This window comes from Sesamum indicum, linkage group LG6 (genome assembly GCF_026168435.1).
Source record: "Sesamum indicum cultivar Baizhima isolate 11 linkage group LG6, ASM2616843v1, whole genome shotgun sequence".
NCBI lineage: Eukaryota > Viridiplantae > Streptophyta > Magnoliopsida > Lamiales > Pedaliaceae > Sesamum > Sesamum indicum.
In genome coordinates this window covers 10,974,612-10,995,771 of record NC_142662.1, presented here as the reverse complement: position 1 = coordinate 10,995,771, position 21,160 = coordinate 10,974,612, and the positions used below count along the sequence as shown (strand labels likewise).

General features: G+C 37.2%; 2 pseudogenes across 2 annotated transcripts; both read right to left on the bottom strand.

Moving 5' to 3' along the window:
- Window positions 1-415: 415 nt before the first annotated feature.
- LOC105180332 (dnaJ homolog subfamily C GRV2-like) lies at window positions 416-21,132 on the bottom strand (annotated as a pseudogene). The gene is made up of 17 exons (XR_016065723.1): window positions 21,085-21,132; window positions 20,867-20,966; window positions 19,671-19,865; window positions 12,004-12,144; window positions 10,563-10,958; window positions 9,916-10,408; window positions 8,982-9,204; window positions 8,535-8,879; window positions 7,215-7,508; window positions 5,780-6,196; window positions 5,354-5,699; window positions 4,976-5,282; window positions 4,428-4,865; window positions 4,178-4,302; window positions 3,333-3,844; window positions 1,328-1,442; window positions 416-688 (listed from the first exon to the last, which is right to left on the bottom strand). The product of XR_016065723.1 is annotated as a dnaJ homolog subfamily C GRV2-like (transcript).
- Window positions 13,293-18,957, bottom strand: LOC148787749 (uncharacterized; annotated as a pseudogene). The gene is made up of 7 exons (XR_016066207.1): window positions 18,945-18,957; window positions 18,203-18,843; window positions 17,655-17,839; window positions 16,445-16,533; window positions 14,088-16,366; window positions 13,536-13,588; window positions 13,293-13,429 (listed from the first exon to the last, which is right to left on the bottom strand). The product of XR_016066207.1 is annotated as an uncharacterized LOC148787749 (transcript).
- Window positions 21,133-21,160: the final 28 nt, after the last annotated feature.

Genomic DNA, 21,160 nt, shown 5'->3' with positions numbered 1-21,160 from the left:
TCAACAACTGTATTAATCACCCGCCAATTCTTATGATGTCAAAGAGTTGTATAAGCGAGAAGGAAGTTACTTCAATGTGAGTCCAAGCACTCAAGCAAGAACACAATCTCTACCACAAGAGCAGATTAACAATCTCTACCACAAGAGCAGATTAACTGTATTAATCTCTACCACAATCTATTCTCACTTTTTTGATTGGAAGGTTTTGTTCAACAACTGTATTAATCACCCGCCAATTCTTATGCTGTCAAAGAGTTGTATAAGCGAGGAGGAAGTTACTTCAACGTGAGTCCAAGCACTTAAGTAAGAACACAATCTATACCACAAGAGCATATTAACTTTACAAGAATTCTACAATATGTTAGTTGATTATATATGCTGTGAACAAGAAAGTTGAAAATGGAGAACAACAGAGTTTCAGCAGCAAAAAAGCAATTATGCAAGGTGGTAGAACACAAACGCTATTATTACTAGATAAATTAAATCAGAGCAGCAAAAACAATGAAGAAATACGCTCCAATTAATCAAAAATCCAAGAAAATGAAAACCCAGCAACACAAAACATTGGGGGACAAATGATAAAAATGATATGATAGCATATGAATAGTCACCTGCACCACAGAACACGAATACTAAAGCACTTCCGGTCACATCACCGTGGTCTTCTCACCAAGTGTAGCAAATGTAACTGAAAGAAAATTATGTGATAAACTTCATTGAAAGGGTTTAAAAGAAAGATGGAAGACAAAAAAGAAAGAAAAAGAAAGAACTATAAATTAGAGGGCGACAGGACAAATTTGATGAAGTTGCACGGGTACCATAACATATGTTGGATGAGAAACCATAACATATGTTGGATGAGAAACCACAAATGCGAGTACTTTTACAAAGTTACAAACATTATGTATAGTCCACAAATAGTGAATCTCATTTCAATTTCATGCTAAACCAAATTTACAATGGCCTGTTGATGAAAAGATGGTTTATTATATGTTTGTCATTTTCAAATTACATTTACCACAAAAGTTAAAATTCCTTAATTGGTGTACCCCCTAGATTCACAAGACGAGGTCACTGTTTCTGACTCTTATGTTCACTTATATCTGCATCACCAGCTGAGTAGATGCAAGAGATAGTAGTTTCAAAATCTAAGCCACAGCCCAACAATACAGTTTAACATAGAAAGTGGTATGAGATTACGTTAATGATCCACCAGTCAATGCAAATTTCACAAACCATAAAATATTGTCCTTAGTAACCACAAACAGAAGAAAATCCCAGAGTTGAACTCATTTGGATAGCATCCTATTCCCATTTAATATATTACCTAGAAGGAAGATGGCTTGGGGAACAAAAGGAACATCCGCTCTCTCCCCCTAAGCAGACTTTCAAATCTGCCTGAAAGTCTTTCGCAAGTTTGGCGGTGTAATTTTCTTTGTCGCCTGCAGGGAACAGTATGGAAATCAGACCACGGATCAGAGAATGGTGCAAAAAAAAGTTCAAACATCATTTTATTGCCCCATAAATTTTAAACAAAAAAACTACAAACACTATTTGTATTGTTTGAGTTTCAAGAGATTGCAAGATTTCTAGGACACCACAATTCGCAGGCAATCATGACACATAAATTGGTTAAAATGGACAGAATAAATGAAATATGACAAAACACAACTGCCGGATCCACTGTTAAGCAAAGAGACAAAATGACACTAACTTCAACTTGATATTATGTTTCACTAGCTTGCTTAAGTTTAGCTGATGTATCCTTCACCTTCACCAACTGTGCAATATGTAGCCGAGTTTTAAGCCTGAATTGAGTAAAACCAGCGAAAACCTCCAACAATTTTTATTACAAGATGATGAGCAATTGCCTATAGAAATTGAATAATGTATTAATTCAGATCCCCAAGATCCGAAAAGAGCTAGAGTAGTTCAATACAAGTTGACATGATGGAGACAGGAAGCACAGAGTTCATGGTGATCCTGATTGGCATCACGATACCATTGTGGATGATACACAGGTATAGGCAAAAGGATACCAATGCAAGGCCTAAACCCAATAAACTCCAATTCTCAAATTGATCAGCCTACTTAATTATTTCAAAGTTTCATATCTAGATCTATTAACAGGTTGCATATTTCAGAGACCAAATACAATAGAAGGGTTTTGGGGGTAGCTGATTATAAACCAATCTTGAGTAGCATAATCATTCATGATAATGTGAGCATGTACTCACAGAGCTTCACAACTCAGTAAATTACCAAATGAAACAATACTTGAATAGGGGGAGCTCATACCAAATTGACTAAAAAAAAGGAATATCATCAATAACGTCTATTGGAAGATTCGTTACAACAAAATATGACACCTTTTTCTGAATATTAAATTACTAAAAGATCCATTGAATTCTAAAAACCATCATATCTGTCAATTGTATTTCACATATACTTGGTGTGCAAACTAGTTTAAAAAAAAATATATGCATTTCAATATTTAATTCATGTATCACATACATTTGGCATGCAAATTATTTTCAGAACAATTCATGCTTTTCAAAAATTCATTTACACTTCATGTTTCCTGATAATCTGCAGTGTCACAACATTACCCACTAAATGTATTAAAACTCATGCACTATGCCTGATCAACCCACAAATTCAGAGCATATGATCTATTATCCTGGCGGTTCTATTACCTAGATCCAAACTAGACCCCACTATTAGCTGACTTTATCCTGCCCATCCTATGCCAGAGTATGGAAGAACTACTTAATAAGCCTGCATCTACAGTGCAAAGTAGATCAAACATACATGTGAAACGAAGATACAGAAATCTTATCAGCAGCTTTAATTTTCTTAAGCCTAAATAAATCATTATTCACTTAGCATTCTCGCATGCTAATCAAAAAACTCACGAAACAATCACAATACCTCAAGAAAAGCTTTTAACAAGGACTTGTAAACTACTAATCCTTTTAGAGCTTTCCATTTTGGTGTGCATATTGTTTTTCCTTGTCATTTTAAAGGAAACATGGAAGATCCCACGGCTGGAAGTCATCTTTGTTGAAAGACTGACTGCTTATAATTTTTTAAAAAAGAAAGGTTAAAAGCAACAAGATTTGATGCAGCTAAATCTGATGGAAAGCAAAACCATGATTAAGCAGGGGATGGGTCAGCTGACCAACCACATAAAGATGCCAGCCGTTACCCAATTCATGCAAAAAACACGAACTCAAAGGGTTTTAGCTACTAGTTGTTCTAAAAATTTCAGGAAAAACTCACTCAAGAATAGTCAGATAAAATGCAACACAGATTAAGGAGTCATGACTTACATCAGAGGCACTCAGTATGTCACGTACTTTGGTACAATAGGCCCCTTCTGTTGCAAATGCATGCAAAACCTACGCGAACACAGCAAAGGGATTATGACCACAAAGAGATTATGAACACAAATATATTTCTGGAGAAATTAAAAAAAAATAGAACTCAGACCACCTTGAGCAACATATCATAGGAATTCAGAACATAATTTCTTTTGCTAATTATGCACTTCTTCTGTCCAACAAGGTTGGTCTGGCATTTGATGTTAGTTCATTGCAAATGTTCTACTTGGATATAAAGACATTTATCATTTAATCTAAAGGCACCATCTGAATTTTCCAAACCACCATGCAGAAAAGGCAGGGTATGTGTTCACACAAATCATGATATGGTACAGGCCTCAATTTGAAGAACCCAGCCAATTGCTGCTTCTGACTCATTCCAGTTCATCTGTGAACAAAGCCCATTTCTTCCCCCAGCTCGCCAATCAAGAAGGCCAAGAAGAACTTCCACAAGACCAACCCTACAACAATTATATGCCATGTTACTATTGCATGACACAGAGAACATGCAACAGTAGTTTTATCAGGATGCATATCCCAATAATATTCTAAAATCAGACTCAATCACCAACCAATATCTTAGCCCAGGTGACAGATAATTGCACATTGTGGGCCGAAAATTACTTTGTATCTAATAAATACTAACTGCATGATTTGCATTACTTATGCACCCATCTTAGAAAATTTATCATGAAAACACAGATGAATTTATGCGCATTGCTGTTTTATTAACCACGTCTGCACATTTCATAACAATTCTACAACTTAGAGTCTAAAGAGATATTGATGCTCACTTGAGACCCTGTGCAACAAGTGCATCTCTTGCTCGATTCCCTGCAACTACAACACGCTTTAAGGTTTCAAGAGCTAGGATGCTTCCACCTTGCCAACCAATCGCCTTCATCAGAAGTGGAACTACCTGAAGAAAAAGCTCATCAGAACAATACCAAACTTAGCAACAGATGTTTAATTAGATAAACACATCTTTTGTATAATATTTTCTTGGAGGGGAAAAAAGGGGGGCTGCTTAAAACCACAGCATACCTGGGGTGTCCCAACACTAGTGGCTGCCATAGCTTCTGCACAGGTGGTGCTAGCTGCAAGCTAATGTAGAACACGTAAACAACTAAGGCGAACTCGCTCCTGAGGAGTTTGTGAATTTTGTTGCGACGAACCATCCTCAGATACATAGGTTTCTGAAGCCATTGTTTCTCTGCTTGCTCCATGGGCTACTACAGACACAAGTTTGGGCACATAACCAAGATATCCAACATGATCTGCAAGAGCGGGGTACATCCTGAGTAAAGAGACCGGGGCAGCAGAAAGAAGTAGAGGAAGTTCAGTGTCAACAGCTTGGCCATTATATTGTGAGGCGGCAACAGATGTAAGGTACTGATCCAGCAGCCCTTCAAGAAATCTCTTGGGATTTCTAAGTGGAAATTTGGGATCTTTCAGGAATAACCTAACATAGATCCCTCCAACCTAGACAGCAATACATCATGTAAGTCATTAAACAGAATTAGCGTTCTTTAGAACATCCATGTAATCAATCAAAAACAAAAAAGTACATCTGCAGCACAAAGCAGTTATACCTGAGGTTCATTTCTCATCTCCTGTTGGCCAGATGCCTGCTCAGGCACATCCCAATCAACAACACGTCCTTTCACCTGTTCACGGTACAAATCCGAAGCCATAGTTGCTATTTGTGCAGACAACATGCAGCCATTGCTGGAGTCCAGACAAGTTCAGGAGTTTCTGTTGTTTGTTCAAGAGCAGTCACAACTGCTTCAGGCAGAAATCCTGCCAGAGTTATCGCCACTCTAGGCCCATGCATAGTCTGGCCAACAAGCTTCCCTAATAGCGAAGCTGCTGCGGCTCTTTGCTGCAACAGAATCTCTTCTATACAAAATTTCCATTTTAAAGCACAAGATAGAATTCTTAAGAAACCGCTATCTATGAGATCAGCATACCTTGTATTGGCAAGAGAACTTCAAGAATGAAAACCACCCCTCCATGCTTTGCAGCTGCCCAAGCTAGCTCCGGCGTGCTTGCCAAGGCATAGAGAACATGCAAAGCTCCTTCACGGCAGCTGGGAGATGAGTGAAGCAACTGTAATAAAATAAGCAGACCAGAGCTATCTGCGACCATTGCTTCCACACAAGGTGCATATGTTGTTAACCGTGACAAAACAAGTAGACATAGCTAAGGAATGTTGCTTGATGAAGAAACAGGAAGAGAAAAGCATTCAAAGAGGGGCAATAGCTTCTCCTTTGTGGAGACCACTGAAGCTAAATTCGGATTCTTTGTCAACAAGTGCTGAAATTACAGAAATTACAGAAAAAAAGGTGTCAAGGGTGACTAAACAAGTGTCAGACGAAAAACCACCAGACTTCTACCTGAAGGGATAGCAGACTGTATTGAAGATTTTTAACTAGTTCGAAATCCTCCCTCTCCAAGCTTTTCCCATCAAGTGATGCTGAAGAATCATCAGAAGAATGCTGCTCGGCAGATCCATCAGTGGTTACATCACTATTAACATGAGTATCCATGCTTGCAGCGGGTTCATTATGGACAAGATGTGATACAAAATCAACAAGGTCAAGACAGAAGTCCTCAGGATTAGTAATTTCAAAATCTGGTTGATCATTATAGACTCTCAAGTATACGTTGCCAATATAGAGCTCCTTAGATAATGCTTCATAAACAAAGGAATGCGAATCTTTAAGGTCATATGAACCATGATGACTAAGGCTTGCACGCTGCTCTTCCACAAATTTCAATAGTTCTGCTCGAGTGGAGGAATTCCAGATTATCTGTGCAAATGAAAGATCAAGTGAAACTATGTCATGATATCTGAGAGTCCCACAAGGTCATCAACTATGGATATAGAGCATCTACAAATGGCCATCACTTGGAACTACAGTATATGTGTTTAAAACATTTTCAATCTAGATAGTTATGAAAAGTAACACCCACACCCCAATTATTATCAGAAAGACAACCTATATATAGATTGTTTTCTTAATCATTATGCAAAAAAACTAAACCTTCAGGCTCGTGAAAAGAACTTCTGGTGCTAAAGCTTCTTTTTTTGTTTTTTTGTTTTTTTTTATGGGGTGGGGAGGAGGAAAATGTGCAAATAGGTTTGCATATCAAACATAAGAAATGCATGGAAACTTCACAACTAGTCATAGATAGGAAGGGCATAGATTTTAAGACCCAACACCAAATTTCTTTGATCTGACAAGATAGATATACGGAAGAAGATACTCTATTAGATGCAAACAAATAACCTCTTCCCTTAAATAACCAATAGTTGACCTGCAAGACATTCTTTGAATTAAATACTACGTCCAGTGCAAAAGATAGTTCAAAGGAAAATTAAGTTCTCGAGATTTAAATGCAGAACGTCCAGAAAACATCCATGCCACCACCACACCAGGATTTGCTAGTAAAAAAGTAAATCGGGAAAAGAAAAAAAAATGAAACTTGAATCAGTTATAGAATCTTCATGACAACTACATACCAAGTAGTTAAAGCCAATTTGAAACCTTTTAATAACACAAAGATGTAGAACATATTGCTTTCCTCTCTTTTTTCCCTCAGTTATCTACTTCTAAAAGAACCAACAAAGTACTTATAAAAGAAGAAGAAGCAAGTATTGCCTACATATCAGAAAAGGTATGTTAAGAAACCTGCCCTGTTATAGTGCTCTGAGTTTCACAACATTCAAAGAAAATATGCAGATACTGATGCAAGAAGATGAGGCAATGCTCAAGTAGCACCCAATATGTTTTTTCTTTGTCAAAATGCAAAATCTGCAGCCTTTACCTCAGGGGACTCCAAGTTTGAGTTTAATGTGAATAGGAGGTCTTTTGCAAATTTATTTTTCAGCATGCTTGCAAGTTTAGGGGTTAGTAAAGCTCTAAGGGCATCAACTGCAGCCTGATTGTAGGGTGTCGGGATCTCCTCGTCAACCAAACCACTAAGCCTTGACAAGGCATGAGATGCTTTTACAGCATGTATTTTTTTGCTATTTGAACGCTAGTTCCAACACCATGTGCATCTGTCTTATCTGATTCCTCCGTCGTCGAATCATATTGGAGCAACAATGGTATAAGATACCTGAACAAACAAAAAGTGACCCTATAAAACCACAAGTTTTTGAAATGGACCTGGATTCAAACAAAATAATCCACCTGAGAAAGACCATAACATCACCATAAAGCAGTTTGCAACAGTGGAGTGGTTTTTAAGATACAACAGGCACATAGCAGCTGATGCAGAGGCCTTCAAGTTCACAATGTTCATAAACCATAAACTTCCACAGTGACGTAGAATAAAGAAATTTTGTCTTTCAAAGAATAGTCACCATAAAGTACCTTCAACACAATAGTTCCAAGATTTTGTTCAATTTTAAAATGAAAGTTGGACTCTCTTCGCAAGCAAATTGACTCGACAAAAGGTACCAAACAAATAAACATTAACTCTATGAACCCTCAAGTTTGTAAATGGACCTCGATTCAAGTAACAGACCACAAGAGAAAACTATAACATCAAGGTACGGCAGTTTTTTGAGAAACATCGGAATGGTTTTGTAAGATGTAACACTCATGTACCAGCTGATGCAGTGGCTTCAAAATTCATATTGTTCATAAACCCTAAGTTTTCACACTTCACATAGAAAAAGTACATTCTGGCATTCAAGGAATAGTCACTACAAAGCATCTTCAACACTAGAGTTCCAACATTTTGTTCAATTTAAAAAAATAAATGACCACCTTCACAAGCAAATAAGTTTTCTATACAAGCTCAGAAAGACAGAGAAAATGCCAGCAACAAAGTCATCCACATGAGCACAAAGAGCATTATAAATAGACCAGTATGGGTAATTTCATTATTCAATATCTATATATGAGCTACGAAGAATTATATGCGCAAAAGAGTGAAAAGTAATGAAAGAATAGAAGCTAAGTCACTGAGCAATATGTCACTTGGAGCCAGGTTAAGCGACAAATATAAAAGGATGGTCAAGAAATCCATAACAGAAACAGTAGTGTTCAGCAAAGTTCTGTAAACTTCCAGAAACTAGAATCTCATGCTAGAAAACTGATGAAAGCATAATCATAACAATATAATGATCTATCTTACCACAGTACACCAGCCTTCAGAAGGGCATTTTGAATTTCAGAGGAGATAGAAAGGTGAGCAATGGTCTGCAGGGCAGCATCAATAGCAGCAGGAACAAGCTCAAGTTCAGTGCAATGAACAATGTCATCAACTAATCCTGAAAATTCGAGCATCTCAGTTCTCGCACTTTCAAACTGACTCAAAACTGAAAAGGTTCGCATTATGTTAGCAACAATAGTAGTGGACGGTTCAGTGGCAGGAGTTGTTGGTTGGACCACACACATGCAACGGGAAAGGAGGGTTGCAAGAAGAGGTATTCCACCATCTCTCACAAGCTCTTCACCATTCAATGATGAAGACTCGCACCTGATAGTTAAATATGTGGAAATAGCATAAGCAAAAGTACATGTACAAAGTACTTATCTAAAGAAGAATGATATGGAAATTAAAGGCAGATGATGAATTTACGTCAACCAAACAAGCTCCGAGGATGCAACTAGAAGATGTGCTCGATCAGCGGAAAGAAAATTGTTATCATCCTTGTCCACTGTAATGGCACTTAAGAGCATAGGATATCCAGCATATTTGAATGGCATCAATACAATCCCATATCACCTATATATAATACACTGGCCCTTTAAGAGAAGCAACAACCTCCAAGTCTGGGACCTTGCAATTCTTGCATGGTCACCTAAGGGAGAGGACTAAGGAAGCAGTAGATCACTAAAGAGAAAATATGAAACATAGAACTCAAATATGAAGAAATACAACCAATTAAAGAGGATTCCTCTGCATTCCGGCCAAAGACATGCCTCATAAAAACCCTCATATGTAGGGTCAACTTAGGAATTTTGTCCAACTTTGATGATCACATTCCAAGAAGTTTACTGATTGCAGAATGAAATATTAGATGGAGGCAACAAAACCAAAGGGAAACATATGTAAGTTGTCCAAACCTCATAGGAAAGCCCTATGATTTACATTTTCACTCTTCCGCAAAAGCCACTTAAATTTATATATTTAAATTTATTCTTGGTCCACACCTTAAATTGAGGTAGTATCATATCTAAGAAGTAAATATATATATAGTCCCGTGTCCTTCCTAGTTCCAAGATATATTTAAAACCAATATCGATATCCATTTATATGTGGAAAAAAGCATTTGGCCCATCTTGACAGCATAAATACCTTTAGAGCACTTTCTACCAGTCAATAAACAGCTTAATTGTGAAAACGGCGTCTAAACAAGTCGACTAATTCATTTGAAATAAGATCTGGCAGCTGGCAGCTTATAAGATCCCTTGTCTATATGTTCTTTTTTTTTTCTCAAGCTTAATCATATGGTCTCCGTTTTTTATGAGTAATGACAGATCCTCACACAGGATCAAGGAATTTGGCATACCTGCAAGCACTCATAAGCTTTCTGCACTGCCAGAAACTTCTCCCTCCCTTTAGGATTTTTGTCTGGATGATACTTCATTGCAAGTTTCCTATACTGTCTCTTGAGCTTTTCCTCATCAATATACTCAATCTGCTTTGATATATTAGGTATCTCCTCAACTGACTCAAAACTTGGTTTCTTAGGGGCGTCGTCTCTGGATACTTCATCAATGGAAATCTCTAGTACCTTGCAAGCTTCTTCTTCAGAAAGGTCCATTGGCCTTCGACTTAACTCTTCTCTCCACATTACTACCAATGATTGCAGAAACTCAACATGTTCAACAATAGGCCAATTAGGAATTCTAATTTCATCACATAAGTTTCGAAGATAATAACGATCACCACATTTCATCTTTCAGCTCTGGATATGTCACTGGTGGCATTGGAGCATAGTCATATAAGGAATGACAATGCTGTGACAATTTCTGAGGGAAATCACCAAGATGCTGAAGAACCTAATCAAATAAAACTGAGAGTTAAATGCAGCACTTATTTGCATTGAGGTTGACTCAAGTACCACCATGTTTTAGAATGTAACTACTAAATGTTAAAAAAAGATGCTTGGGGTGAAAGAGAAGTAGCAAACTCCAGTTGGAGATTCAGGGCTACCTGACGGATCAGATTTTCTGCTCGCATCTTGTGTGTCCAAATAATCTCAGGAGTGTCGGAATCAGAAACCATTGCTGCGGCAAAAGCAACTGGGCCACTACGTTCCAGTACATAAAGCAATGACTCAGGTAAGAGGCCGCCCAAAACACTTTGTTTCGCCAAAGGTAGAGAAGAGGAAACTGCAGCTTCCTCACCACCATGAAAAGCTTGATAAACATGAGTCACTGAGAACAGTTGGGCAATTGAAAGAAGATTAGATCCAGGGTAAGCCAGAGCAAAAGAAAATGCGCCTGTACTGTGTAATCGGATCATTGCTTTTGGGTTCCTAGTAACTATAGCTTTCAGCAGAGCAGCAGCAGCAGCATCAACAATAGTTGGTTCACCAGAAAGCATTGCCTGCACATAAGAAATAGAGGAAAGAGTTTGGTTCATTGACCGAAGCTCTGAAATTGAGAAACAATGTGCATATTGATGGAGCCACCATCGAGCCACTGCCTAGTTCAGCTTAAAAACAAAAGAAAAAATAACGAAAACATCTCAAACCTCTGTGGAAGGCAAAAAAAGGAACAAAAGTTACCCCACTTCCAAAGTGAAAGTGTTATAATCTAATTACCATGAAAAGGCACAAGAGAATATGAAAAGTTGCATCTTTAAAACACCAGGAGTTTAAGGATACTAGTACACGTGGATATCCTAAGTGCATATTACACGGAAACTATATCTTAGTATAAGGAGGTGCAACAATTCCAGTGACCCTTCTACAGTTGTTTGCTCAATCAGTCTCCAATGTGCATCTCATGTGACGATAAGCATAAATACCGGACAACTGACTCCAATTTTAAATGGCTTGCAAGGCAACCGGTTTATTGTAGGATAAAGCTCTGATCCTATTTTACTCTACGTGCCACACATCAATCTTTTTTGTAACCAAGCTCATAACCAAAGGAATGCTTTAAGGGGCCCAGTGCTTTATGTACGTGAAAGAATGGCCTGCTCGTTGAAGCGAGTAAAGATTGAGGGAAGGGAAAAACAAAATGAACAGCCCTTCATAATTCTTTTGAACCAACTTGTACCAGATCTACGTACAAGCAAAATTTAGAACTCTTTTAACAGAAGTCGGAAATGCTGTACCCCACCCTCGCATATCCATCAACATAATCCTCGACTTACTATCCCTATGCGAATACAAATCATAGAACTGCCAGATTGAAAATCTAAAATATTTGAGGACAAAGGTTGATGGAAATTATTTGAAACCACATATCAACCTTTACATTTTTTAGGCTCTCCAGGTAAATAAACAAAAGATACAACAATAAGCATAACTTTCTGCGTTTTTAGCAATTCTTTATTCTAATAAGTCTGAGTAGATTTTTCAGTTGGCCAAATTGGGACAAGAGCACACACAACCAATAGAAGGACAGGCACTTAAAAATATTACTTGTGCAATATGTGGAAGACCACGTGAGCTTGACAAGATCCTCTTTACTCTGGGGGTTGGTGTAACAATCTCTCTAGCATCATCTATATCTGAATGAGCGGCTACCATACTGTGCAATATGGACAATGCCACATCTCCTACCTGAAAAAGAACACGCCCGTTTTAGGAACATTGTAAAACAAGCATACCCAACTATAGGTAGGTGTATCAAGTAAAGACTTCCATGCCTTTTGGGCAGGAAAAACAGAAATTTCTCTACCATAGATATCCTATTTAAATAACAAAGTAAATAAGAAAGAACCTCGTTCAGTAACTAATTAATAATATATTTAGTCTAAGAAATGTAGATGATCATAAGAGCAAAAAGTTCTTCGTTATCACAGTAGAAATTACTTTATTTCATATTCTGTGGCGAAAAACTGCAACAGAATGATCATGATCATAGTCTGTAGTCCAGTAATTAGTCTCTATAGAAACTAGATACTAATTCAACTCCATCAGTTCAGCAGTAGTTTGATATATAAACAACACTTCAGTGCCATTGAAGATCCCCAAGATCCGCAAAGAGCTAGAGTAGTTCAATACAAGTCAGCAGACATGATGGAAACAGGAAGCACAGAGTTCATGGTGATCCTGATTGGCATCACGGTACCATTCTGGGGATGATACAGGTATAGACAAAAAGGATACCAATTCAAGGCCTAAACCCAATGAACTCCAATTCTCAAATTGAACAGCCTGCTTAATTATTTCAAAGTTTCAGATCTAGATCTATTAACAAGTTGCATATTTCAGAGACCAAATACAATAGAAGGGTTTTGGGGGTAGCTGATCATAAACCAATCTTGACTAGCATAATCATTCATGATACATGTAAAGGAATATGGGGACAATATGTCTACTGTTGTAGACGATTTTAGTATATTGCCATTATTGCACTCAAAAAATCAAAACCATCAAGCATCCTCTAAAATGCTCTCATACTTTATGACTTAGAGATATCCACCAAATTACCTTCATTTAGCTCCAACTAACATGCATCATTCTACAGCGCGACACAGTAATGAGCATTCCAATTGTGATCAAAAGTCATATATTACATAAATGAAGCAATTATTTGCATATATTTCAATTTTAAATAATAATTATTATCTTACCATAGGTTTCTGCACAGGGGCATAACAAGAAAAGGAATGCCGGTAAAATACTAAATTTCCATGAGACCAATTCTGGGTGATACCAGAAGAGGATCACACATAAGAAAAGAAAACGAACCTAGAACATAACGAGACTGCAAGATCATATGATAACTGGAAGCGAGACACCATTGGACGACACCTAATAGCTGCACTATGTATTGCAGCTTCTCTTGCAACACTCGACGATTCAGTACTAGCCATATCAGCAGCATCTCCACAATAATATTCTAAAACAATAAGATCGAATTTAATTTCAGATGTTGATATTAAATAACTTTTCTAGATAGATCAACATAAATATCGATAGGAATTAAGCCAGTACAAGTGACTTACCAGGACTGAACCCCGAGTGATAAGCTCTTGGGAAGTGACAACAAATTCTCGAGCTTTTTGCACCAGCAGTCAAGAAAAACATTGATTTAAGAGAGTGACTTACAATGCAACCAAAGATTAAATCACTAAAGATGCAGAACAACAAAAAGTGTTCACAGGCCTAATATTAACAAATGATGGTATCTAATTGTATCTGTTGATTTTCAATGGATAAGAAAATCCCTAGCAGAATGCTAAGTCCTCAAAGGTACCTAAAAGATTTTTACAGTACTTATGTTCCATATATTCTTCTCATGATGTAATCTTTTTTTCATTTAAAACACCTTGCTGCGAGCGCATAACTCAATACCACCCAATATCTATTGTCGAGTATGGACTTGAATTTTACTCCTTCAACACTGCAAGAGCATAAAAAGATAAATGCACGAGAGCACTAACACACCTAACCCCTCAAAAGAATAGCTCGCACTACCAATGAACTAATGAATGGGTTCTGCATAAGACTGCAGGGGACAAATGATAAACATGATATGATAGCATATAAATAGTCACCTGCACCACGGAACACCAGCACTAAGAAGCACATCCAGGGACATCATCTGGTGTTCTCACCAAGTGTAGCAAATGTAACTGAAAGATATCTGATGAACTTCATTAAAGAGTTTAACAGAAAGATGGAACACAAAAAAGGAATCTGATACATTGATACATACCTGAATAAACCGCATTCATGGGCCAGTAAAGATTTATAAGTGAAAAATTTATAATACTTGTCTATATGCAGCATGGTAGACTTCTTTAACTCTTACATGCAAGCACATACATTTCCTTTCAAGGGGCAATCATGTAAGATGCACTACTGCTATATACTGAACTTGCACGCTCACCCTGCTGGGATGGCAATCTAAAGGGAATAATTCATAAGAATAAAGAAAACTATAATAATATAGAATTTAAATATTGTTACAATAAATACAAGGCCAGAATCTATCTCCTCCTCCTCCCAACCAAAAATAGTAGTCACATAAGAAAAGGCATGCCTAAAGTAAAAAATTTTACACACAAAAATTTTCAGCACCAAGAAATGTGACAATTTTTTAATAAATCAATAAAGAAAAGAAAGGACTGCCGCAATGTCTTTAAAGTTATTGCCTCCAACAGAATGAAATACTATGTGCACATAATCTCAAAACACAAACGCCACAATACATTATGCAAATGCTAACTTATCATAACGAGGGTAAGAGGCAAATCACATCACAACACTTCGTTTTGCCAAGTATAGAGGAGGACAATCAAGCTTCCACAAAATCTATGGATTTCTAAATGTTATCATCCTCGATGCTAACAAAATACCCTTTTATCTCCTTACATCTACCTAGTCGGGACGGATTTCGCATTTCTTTCTTTTCTTTGGCCACTAATGATTTTTTTTTCTTTTTTCTTCCCCTTTTGCTTTAGTCACGGCTTTTTTTTCTTTTTTTTCTTTTGTTTTTGCCCGTGACTTGTGTTCTTTAGGCCGTTTTCCAGTCTTTTGACGCGAATGACAACACTTGTGGTGAAGGCACCCGGTTACTCAACCAAAAAACGTCGCATTCTGGCCTTTTGACGCGAATGACAACACTTGTGGTGAAGGCACCCGGTTACTCAACCAAAACACGTTTTACCTAAAGTGCTTTGCATACTCATAGCTCCGGCCACCGTTTTACGTGAATAACAACATTTGTGATGAAGTTACCCAGTTACTAAGTGACCTAAACCAGCGGAGTAGATGTAATTTCCTTTCTTTCTTTCTTTTTTTTCGGAAGGGGAAGGGCCTTTGAATTTTTATGCATGTCCCATGTTAGGGATATAAGGATCAATCGGGTAGAGTTTTAGCAAACAAATATAATCTCACAAGAATCCTAAGATTTAGTAGAAGCAAAGATATTCCAACTCTCTTTCAAAGCAATTCAAAATGCATGAAATTATGCCTCAACGACTCCACAGTTAATCAAAGCAACAATCACATAACACTAGTGCACATTCATGTCTCAATCTTATGGCTTCATAAATCACATTTATTTGTCAAATTACTAAAAAAGAATATAAACAGAAGTAGTTTGATAGTAACTGGCAAAAGAAAACAAAACAAAAGTAGTTTGATAGGATAACAAAAGATAAATGAAAACTTAAAAAGAAGTTACCGGAACCATGTGTTAATTAACACTACATATATGTCATGGAATTCTTTACTTTTGAAATGGTTTTATCTCATTTGGAAGGTGAATTGGGCTGTTCAAATCAAAATTAGAATATGAGAAGTTTCATGTAATTTCAATTGAACCGAGAGTCTAAACCTAAAATGCTAAACAATTCCAGACATCCCAACAATAAAATGTCTCACAGAGGTTGATATACCACAAAGAACAATACACATCGTTTACTTGAATGAGATAACATAAAAGCACAACCAAATAAAACAAAACAAGATGAGAAACACCCACACCACAGTACTAAAGTAATTGGAAACCACTAAAAAAGCATCCAACACCATTTATCAAAGGAACAAACTTGCCATAGATAAAAAGAAAATCACAACCCCATAATGTAGATGATAAATATCAAGAACTCAAGATAACAATGCAAACATATAAAGGAGTGCTTGATGGATGAAATGAAGAGTGAAAGCCAAGAAAATGATCAACTTTTTACCACCATTATCACTTTGCAAAGACTTTCTAGTTTCTGTGTCATTGTTTCCAAAGACCGTCTTTGCCACCTCATACACCTTCCATTCGCGTCCAGCGTGCATGAAGACAAACAGATAATTTTGAAATTCCACAACCAAACTGCATGTTCACAAGAGGAATTAGTGTACTGTGCATCATTAGCCATTGTTGGATAAATAAATTACAAATAGAACTTACTTCTAAAGTCTTCATGACTCCTCAAGCTCTACCGCCTTCTTGGACCATTCCTCCGAACCTTCCGTAAACGAGTGTACAAGCTTGGTTACCTATGTGGTCCAGAAACATTGAAACACAAAGACGTTGACAAATGCATTAGATGTGGCAAATGTCTACACATATATATATATGAACAACCAATGCATTGCTTAAAAAGATAAGTAGTTGTTAAGACGAAGCCTTAACCAACCATCAATCATGAACTGAACTTATAAGGGCATCATACAACTAAGAACAACATGAATCATTACAAACGCACAAACACAGCCAAAAATGACACTCTTATAAACAAGACCATCGTGCTTTGTTATGTTGATCGCCAGCATGGTAAGTCCTCAAAGGTACCTAAAAGATTTTGACAATACTTATGTTCCATTTATTCTCCTCCCAGTGTCATTGTGCTACTAGTGCTTAACTTAATACCACCCAATCTCCATGCCCAAATATTATACTCCTTCAACCCTTCAACAACATTAAAAAGATAAACGTAGGACGAGGACCAGCCCACCCATCCACTCAAAAGAATAACTAGCCCTACCAATGAGCTAATGAATTGGTTCGCATAAGTTTCAGATCTATTAACAAGTTGCATATTTTCGAGAACAAATACAATAAAAGTGTATTGGGGGTAGCTGATTATATAAATCCATCTTGAGTAGCATAATCATTCATGATACATGCCACTCACAAAGCTCCACAATTCAGTAAATTACCAAATGAAACAATATTTGAGCAGAAGCTCATCAGCTTCAATATTACCCAAACTGACTAAATACAGGAATATCACGAATAACGTCTACATAAGACCAAACTGTACAGAAAATCCTAATTTGAGGTTCAAACAGCAGAAACACCCTCTCACTCACAATATGGTATTAGATGATGAATGTATTCAACTTGGAAAGGAGACTGAACTGTTTGTGGTAATAACCAACAATGATAAACTGTGAAGGCCCTTAAAACCATAAGAAATTGAAGCTGGTTCTGGGTTTAGAAGATAATGAGGGATGAAAATTGGATTTGGACAGGTCAAGGGGACAAAACATCATAAAAGAAAAAGTGGCTTCCATTAAAACTTCATGTAATAGAATTCATCATTCACAAAAAGAACTAGCATGGTTCTGAAAATTAACTGTTACAAGTCATAAGAAAAGCGGAAATCTCTGCTCACCAGATGCATACGAGATTATTTGCCTTTTCAATGGTGAAATATAATGAGCCCCTTGGAATGCAGCAGCGCGCAGTACATTGAGTTGGTCTGAAATCAACGGAAGCCATCCAGAATTGCCATCATTGTCAAGTTTGTGTCAAGTTTGCAGGTCTCCTGTCTGATTCATATCCTCTTAGCAATGACACCTGAGCAACCATGGAACGCTCATGATTTAGATAAATGTTCATGTCCTACAAATTGTCACATCTTAAGAGCTGGAATAATAAAGGAAGATTACGGGATAAATATACAGACATGTTTTAATGGTTTGGGTATTACGGATTAAACGAAAAAAAGAACAAAAAAAAAAAAGAGGGAAAGGCCTGCGTATTGAAAAATTATGTTTCCACTCTTGCTCATATTTTACATTACATATTCCAAAAAAAACCGGATGCGGTGGGGAATTGGACTGCATTGGGCGTCTTAATTGTTTAAAACCAGATGGTGTTTTTGTAACATGCTCAAACCTTAAGAGATATCTGTCATTATGCCAAGGAATGTTAGCATACCTCCCCAATATCAGATCCAACTGCAATGCCTTCAGCAATAACCTTTCAAAGAGAGAATGCATCTCCAAATCCCATATTAACTCCTTGACCAGCCAAAGGATGAACAGTGTGTGCAGTATCACCGATAAGAACAACACGTTTTAATGCATAGCTAGTAGCATGATTCAGAGACAATGGAAACACCATTCTTTTGGAGGCTACTTTAGTCACTCTGGGAGGAACTTCAAAACACTCATTGGCGGATACTGTTGTGTCTCCAGTGAGCCAAGAGAATGCAGCTCTGCCACCAAACAGTTGAGAATTTGGATGTGGGTCATAGCCATTGTCAAGAGCACGATCTATTTCTCTCACAAAATCAACTTCTGACATGGATTTGCGGTTCAATGACTCGTCAGGGGTCATTGTCCAGATGATATTGCTGAAATTGTCCCCAATTGGCAGAAGTGCAATAGGGCCATTAGGGAGAAAACGTTGCCAAGCACAATGGTTTTCCTCCATATGCTCTACAGTACATATAATTGCATTCTGAGAATATTTCCATCCAGTTGAATTTATTCCCGCTAACTCCTTAACTTGTGATTTGGACCCATCAGCTCCAACCTTGAGTGAGCACCATATAGCAGGAGAGCTTAATTCAACATCTATTAAGCATTAAGAGTAGATTGATGGTTTTTTCTTACAGATATAAGGAGAAATTTGAATAGTTAAGTTCTACATGAAACTTACCGCTAATTTGGTGTACAAGCTATTCCCATCACTAAGTTCCAATTTAGCTAAAGATCCATGAGGACTTGATGCGGATCTTGAATGTATGGTCATTGAGCTTAATCTGGAAGGATATATTTTCTGGTGGAAAGCTGTGTTCTGTAACAAGAATAATGTCACTCAAAAATAGCGAGGATACCCAGTAAAATCTTCAAAACAAAGTACAAACAATTAATGAACCTTGCGAATATTATGAGTAATTGGCAAGGCTTGCGGAAAATTAACAAAAAACTTTCATCAACAAACACTATTCCAGGCCTCAAGAAAGCATCTTACTCTATAATCAGGAAGATGATCTCTCCTTGGTTAGTGACAGACTATACCTCCCTCTTCTGATATTATCAAAGCCTCCGCTCCAAGTTCTCTTCATTGTAAAAAAAAAGGTGCAAAAGGAAAGTTCCAAACTACCTCACTTAAATAAACCAATAAACAAATAAAAATTAAACAATCATGAGGACCTTCCACCCCTTTCAAGTTTACAACATTTCCGTGCCTAATCTCCTTAGTCTGCAGAAATATAAATGTGTATCCGTTTTCAGTCTGGTTATGCTAATATGTTATTGTTATCTTTTCAAAAATATGTATGGGAATGTCATTCTGAAACTACAGGATTGGGCTTTAATAGTTGGTCTCCTGTGTGAAGATGTAACAATGTTTTGCTAGTGTCGGGACATGAACTCAAGAGGAGCATGACAATACATACAGAATCAAATGTCTCTAGTGGAAGACTCTCCAAGTGACGTCGAATGACTGCATTCCCTTCACGATGGACCAGTTTTAAGTTAACCAATCCTGAAATGTCAAGGCCACCATCTGTTAACTTCTTTTCTCGGTCCTTTTCAGGAACCTCGTTGAACATCCATAATTCCGATCCTGGAGCCAAAAACGCCTCTAACACCTAAGAAATGACACAACAGTATAACAAACAAGTTATACAGATAAGAATCAACGAATTCAGAAGCCTAAAGTTAAACTAATATAGCATTTGAACAAAAATTTATATCCAGAAAGTGATATTAGAGATGGTTTGAAAAGAAATTCAATTTTGCATTGAGATCAGGGTGCGCACATTGCATGTCAACATTTCACAATCAGATGTTCAAAAAGCGATTAGCATTACAAAGTGCGTGAAAGAATGCTCCATTTTGTCGATGAGCAATTAAAGGAGAAGCTGACTGAAGAACAAGACTAAGATAACATTCTTAGAATTTTTTGGGAAAGACGAAACTTAAGAAGCATATGCACAATAGATTTGTACTTATCGTATATGGTGTCAGCATCTCGTCATCCTTCACATGGGAGAGGTGCATTCTTTTGTAGTTAATAGTTAACCAAAATGAAACAGATTAACCATTTTTCTCTATAGGCCAGTTGGGTACAGAGTAGATTTAATTGTCAAATAACAAATCATTCCAAGTTTCATCTTATGTTGGACTTTTAACATGCTGCTGAGTATTATAAGTGCCAGACGTTAACTTGTCGAACTGCAAGGGCCAATATTAGACTAGGAATGAACTACTCATTGACCCTACAAGTTAGATCATCCTCGTGATGACAAGCCTAAGTAGGAGCTGAAGGCTGCGGCTCAGGCCACCAATTGAGATTGAGGCATGACAAAATTATCACCTCCCCTTAGAAAATGAATTGATTGGCAATAACGCTTAATTTTTTTTGTCACTTTAGCATTTTTTTTCCTACCTTTTCCACAACCAACACACACACGCTATGCATAAAGCAATTTGTCTTAAGCAGCCAGGAATTGCTCCAACACATTTAAATAACTTTAACCCATCAAACCACACTTAAGACGTTAAACTGAAAGAACTCCAAAAACTGCAATATAAGAGAGATTAATACGAAAATAAATGAAAAGTAAATGTAACAAGTAGAGAAAATCACCATAATCATATCGTCAATGTCACGTCGCCAACCACAAAATAGAATCTTTTTCTGGGAATTTTGGAGGATCAATTATTTTAGGAGATAGACCCTTCCGAATCTGCACGAGATATGGTGTATGAGAACCAAATCGAATGGTACATGTGTATAGGGTTTAACGCATCCTGTAGAAACCATCTAATGTGTCAAATTAGAGAGTATGACTTTTGGTAATGGACCTGGGGCATATGTGTCATCATCCTCAGCTATGACAAGAATCTCATCACCTTCTCGTAAAATATAATTATCATCTGG